Source organism: Oryctolagus cuniculus, chromosome 2 (assembly GCF_964237555.1).
Source record: "Oryctolagus cuniculus chromosome 2, mOryCun1.1, whole genome shotgun sequence".
Lineage (NCBI taxonomy): Eukaryota > Metazoa > Chordata > Mammalia > Lagomorpha > Leporidae > Oryctolagus > Oryctolagus cuniculus.
This window is the reverse complement of record NC_091433.1, coordinates 94747942-94753651: the sequence shown is the minus strand read 5'-3', so window position 1 is coordinate 94753651 and position 5710 is coordinate 94747942. Positions and strand designations below refer to the sequence as shown.

The 5710-nt window shown below is 40.9% G+C and overlaps 1 pseudogene; it reads left to right on the top strand.

The window, feature by feature from the left end:
* The first annotated feature begins 508 nt into the window (after nt 1-508).
* LOC103346434 (zinc finger CCHC-type and RNA-binding motif-containing protein 1 pseudogene) lies at nt 509-1516 on the top strand (annotated as a pseudogene).
* The last annotated feature ends 4194 nt before the right edge of the window (nt 1517-5710 follow it).

Here is a 5710-nt window from a genome sequence, read left to right as displayed (position 1 = left end):
TTCACTTTCAGAATGATATCTTCCCAACTGTGTAAGCTGTATATCAAGGAGTAATCCTAAACAATGAAAACCTGAGCTCATTTCGTGCACAGTGAGAAGTGTGCATGGCCCCAGAAGACAGGGCTTAGTGCACCAAAGCACTGATATAAACATCCATCACACTCTAGAAATAAACAGAGCTCCAGGGGGTGGGGTAGTATGCTTCCATATGCAATGCACAGACATATAGCAGCTCATAGCAGAGGAAAATCAATTTAAAAATAAAATCAATGAGACACCAATCAAAAATGCCAAAGAAGAAAGGAAAAATCTTTAATAAGAATAAGGAAGAATTTATGAACTCACAAAAGGAGCAATATAAATCTTCAATAGTGGAGGTTGAAGAAAAGATTGTGGATTTGGGTTTCTCGGCGCCTGCTCCTGGCTGGCCCCCGCGATGCACGGGTCTCTGCAAAACTACAGCAGGAGTCGGGGGTGAGTGGGCTGGGCCGGGGGCTCGTGCGCCACCACCCCGTCTGAAGAAATGAGTGGTGGATTGGCCCACAGTAAAAGCACAGTGTATGTCTCCAACCTGCCCTTCTCCCTGACGAACAACAACCTATACAGGATTTTTTCCAAGTATGGCAAAGTTGTAAAGTTACTATAATGAAAGATAAAGACACCAGGAAGAGTAAAGGGGTTGCATTCATTTTGTTTTTGGATAAAGATTGCGCAAAACTGCACCAGGGCGATAAACAACAAACAGTTATTCGGTAGAGTGATAAAAGCAAGCATTGCTATCGACAATGTAAGAGCAGCCGAATTCATCCGAAGACGGAACTACTTTGATAAATCCAAGTGCTACGAATGTGGGGAAAGTGGACACTTAAGTTATGCCTGTCCTAAAAATATGCTTGGAGAACGGCAACCTCCAAAGAAGAAGGAAAAGAAGAAAAAAAAAGAAAGTTCCTGAACCAGAAGAAGAAATTGAGGAAGTAGAAGAAAGTGAAGATGAAGGTGAAGACCCTGCCCTGGACAGCCTCAGCCAGGCCATAGCCTTCCAGCAAGCCAAAATTGAAGAAGAACAAAGAAAATGGAGACCCGGTCCAGGGGGTCCCTCCACATCCGATGACTCAAGACGGCCGAGGATAAAGAAAAGCACCTATTTCAGTGATGAGGAAGAGCTCAGTGACTGAAATGGCATTTACTGTGTAAATGTCCCTAAGATAGGAAAGCCCGGGAGCGTACAGTTCAGCTGAGGGCCATGGTTACTTTTAGAATTTGAGATAAAAACACTTAATACCAAACAGTTTTTTACTAGAAAGTAGTTCATAGGAAATTTAAAAATAAATGGAAAGTATTATGTTTCTCTCTTGCCTTAACACAGTACAGTTTGAGCATCCCTAATCTGAACTCCTGAACACTGCACAGTCTGAAGCCCTGTCATTGCCAACACAGTGTCTCAAGCAGGACAGCGTGACAGTGTTACACACCCTGTGTCCTGCTGCCTTCAGGCTGTGTACATAAAGCTTGACAAAACCTACGTGAAGTTAATATTTAGGCTTGGTCCCTTCCCATCCCTGTGGTATCTCATTATGCTTGTGCAACTACTAGAAAATTCAGAAAAACCCAGAAAACAAAATACTTCTGGCCCCAAGTGTTTCAAATAAGAGATACACAACCTATACTAAAAATCAGAACTTGCTACTACTAATCTGAAAAGAGCTAATGTTAATAAAAAATAAGAAAGTATTATAATGCTGTTGTCATCCCATGAGAAAAAGGTATTAAAATGATTTGAGATGTTCATTCCAAAACTTTACTCGGTTTGATTGGTTTACATGGCTTTCAAAACTTAGTCTTCAAAACAAATGCTTCATAAAATGTTAATAAACTTTTTCAAAAGAATTTTGTCTGTAAATAGAGGTGTTTCATCATTTTTAATGTATTTATTTGAAAGGCAGAGTTACACAGATAGAGGAAGAGGCAGAGAGAGAGAGAGAGATCTTCCATTGCTGGTTCACTCCCCAAATGGCCACAACCCACTTCTTTCTGGTCTCCCACATGGGTGCAGGGACCCAAGGACTTGGGCCATCCTCTGTTGCTTTCCTAGGCCGTTAGCAGGGAACTGGAGCAGAAGTAGAGCAGCCAGGACTCAAACTGGCACCGATTAGGGATACTGGCATGACAGGTGGTAGCCTTACCCACTACACCACACACTAGCCCTGTCATCTTATTTCTTTTTTCTTTATCTCAATCTGGATAGGTGGTGAATACCTGTACAGTAGTAAAGTAGCTGTAAAAGGTTTGTCACCAGTGTTTTGAGGACTGACAATGATAGGAAGATCCAGCTGAGCAATTTGGATTTCATTAAGCTCCAAGCGTCTTCAAGTTCCCCATCCTGTCAGACTCCTCAGTAATGTATTTGACCTCAAAAAGAAAAGCGTGTCATCAAAGCAGTTACTCCTGCATGCCTGTATAGCACCAGACTGTACTGTCTGAGAGCAGCTACTTGCAAACTCCCTAGCTGTGTCTTAGGATACGTATGACATACTGCTAAGTGAAGTACTTACTTCTGTCATTTAATTTGTAAAGGGGGGAGGAGAATTTTCAATCTCATGGACTCCTTGCAACTTCACTTAATCCTCCTATTGTGACCATGTGGATACTTTGGGACCAGCGCTGAGGCATAGCAGGCTAAGCCACTACCTACAATGCCAGTAACCCATTTGGATGCCAGTTCAAGTGTCAGCTGCTCCATTTCTCATCAGCTCCATGCTAGTGTGCCTGGGAAACCAGCAGAGCACCCACATGAGAGACCCAGAAGAATCTCTGAGCTCCTGTCTTCAATCCAGCCCGGCCCCAGCTGTTACAGCCATCTGGGAAGTGAACCACCACATGCAAGACTTTTCTCTCTTAACACTGCCTTTCAAATAAATTATCTTTTTAAAAAATGTTCGTTAAATTCCTATTTTTGGTGGTTTTATAACTGTAAATAGTTTTAATTTCATGTATTATATTTGTGTCTGAAGCCTTCCTATACATATACTGCTGTAGGTGGTTATATGGCTGTATATTTTGTGTGTTTTTGTACTATGTGAATGCTTTGTAAGAACACTGATGTATTTTTCAGTTCCTAAAAGCAGTAAAAATATTTCCACTTTGAAAACTACAGAGGCAATGAAACTGTTAACCATCCTCTGCAAGGAAACCCAGCAAAATGACTGCATCTGTACCTTCTGTTACTAAGTAGTCACCCAACACGAAAATTGAAACAAAAAAAAAATTGGTAAAATTTTTCTGTGAAAGTGTGTGGAGTGGTGGATGTCTTATCTCTAAAGCTGGGAACCCCAACTCACAGAACCCAAGCAAAGCCCCAGTGGGCCAGGTCTGTGTCACAGAACCCCATTCATGAGACAAGTAGGGTCTGTCCCACTTAGCCTGCATAGGTAAAGGGTATTCCTTAGCAGAGTGGTACCTGTTTTCAGTTTGAACCAATGTAGTCATGACTGTAAAAATTTCTTGAATTTAGGAGCCAGTGTTGTGGTGCAGCAGAATAAGCCCACCCTTGGGATGCCAGTGTCCTGTATCAGAGCACCAATTCAAGTCCTGGCTGCTCCTGTTCCAGTTCAGCTCCTGGCCAGTGCACTGCAAAGGCAGCAGAGGATGGCCCCCAAATGCTGGGGCCACTGCCACCCTTGTTGCAGACTCGGATCGAGTATTAGCCTGCTGGCTGGTCCAGCACCCACCACTGCAGCTATTTGTGGAGTAAAACAGCAGATGGAAGATGTCTCTCTGTTGGTCCCTCTTTCTCTCTGTAATGCCACCTTTCAAATAAATATTTTTTAAAAAAAGAAAAAAAAAGAAAAAAGAAAAGATTGCAGATTTGCCAGAAAAGGAATTCAGAAAATTAATAGATTACTTATAAGCAATCAGAAACAAATTCATGATCTAAATTAAAAGAGCTCACATGAAATGCATATATTAAAGAGAAGCCAGAATGAAACACTGGAAACAAAGAATCCAAGACTAAATAAAAATTCAGTGGAAAGTCTTAGCAAAAGAATAGATGAAACAGGAGAAAGAATATCAGAACTAGAAGACAAACTTCCATAAATAAAACAGACCAAATACAAGAAGAAAATAGAAAATTAAAAATCATGGTTGGAGATCTACAAGATTCTATCAAATGATGCAACTTATGGTTCCTAGGAATTTCAGAAGCTGTGGTAAGAGAGAAAGGATTAGAAGGCATTCTTCATAAAATGATAATAGAGAACTTCCACAATCTGAAAAGAAAGAAAGAGATATCCAAGTAAAAGGAATACACAGAACTTCTAATAGAAATGACCAGAAAATAATTTCACCATGACATATTGTGGCAAAAATCACCTCAGTGAAACACAAATAACAGATCTTAAAATATTCATGAGAGGAGCCGGCGCCGTGGCTCAATAGGCTAATCCTCCACCTTGCGGCGCCGGCACACCGGGTTCTAGTCCCGGTTGGGGCGCCGGATTCTGTCCCGGTTGCCCCTCTTCCAGGCCAGCTCTCTGCTATGGCCAGGGAGTGCAGTGGAGGATGGCCCAGGTGCTTGGGCCCTGCACCCCATGGGAGACCAGGAAAAGCACCTGGCTCCTGGCTCCTGCCAGGATCAGCGCGGTGCGCCGGCTGCAGCGGCGGCCATTGGAGGGTGAACCAACGGCAAAGGAAGACCTTTCTCTCTGTCTCTCTCTCTCACTGTCCACTCTGCCTGTCAAAAAAAAAAAAAAAAAAAAATATTCATGAGAGAAGTGACAAATCACATTCAGAGGAAACCCAATTAGGCTTACCCTGGGCTTCTCATTGCAAACCTTACAGTCAAGGAGACAATGATGAGACATATTCCAAGACCTAAGAGAGAAAAATGTCAACCCAGAATACTGTAACCTGCAAAATTCTCATTTATGAATGAAGGAGAAATAAGGATCTTCCACAAGAAGCAGAAATTGAAAGATTTTTTAAATACCCATCCATACAAAAGATACTCAAAGATGTGTTACACACAGAAATGGAAAAACAGGAACATCACTACAAAAGAAGATGAATGTAGCAAATGACCCCCAAAAAAGTACAAATAAAATCCAAAATACATAAACAGGAATATTTAAGGAAACATGGTAAGTCAAAGACATTATTTAACAATAGGCACATTGAATGTAAATGGTGCCAACTCCCCAGTTAAAAGACACAGACTGGCTGAATTGATTAAAATCATAACCCATATATTTGCTGCCTACAAGAAACATACCTTACCAATAAAGATGCAGGCAGACTGAAAGTGAAAGGGTGGAAAAATATAATCCATGCTAACAAAACCAAAAACAAGCTACTGTGGCCATACTAATATCAGACAAAATATAATTTAACACAAAAACTATTAAAAGAGACAAAGAAAGACCTTATATAATGATTAAAGATCAATTCAACAGGAAGATATGACTTATAAATATTCATCCACCTAATTACTGGGCATGTGGCTATTTAAATGAATTGTTAAGGGATTTAAAGGCTTAAATAGACTCAAATACAATAGTAACGGGACATGAGTACTGCAGTTTCAACAATGGACATAAAATCAACAAGGAAACAACAAAATTAATCGACATCATAAACCAAAGACATCTGGGAGATAACTACAGAGCCTTCTACCCATAGACACAGGATACACATTTTTTTTCTCCAGTGCATG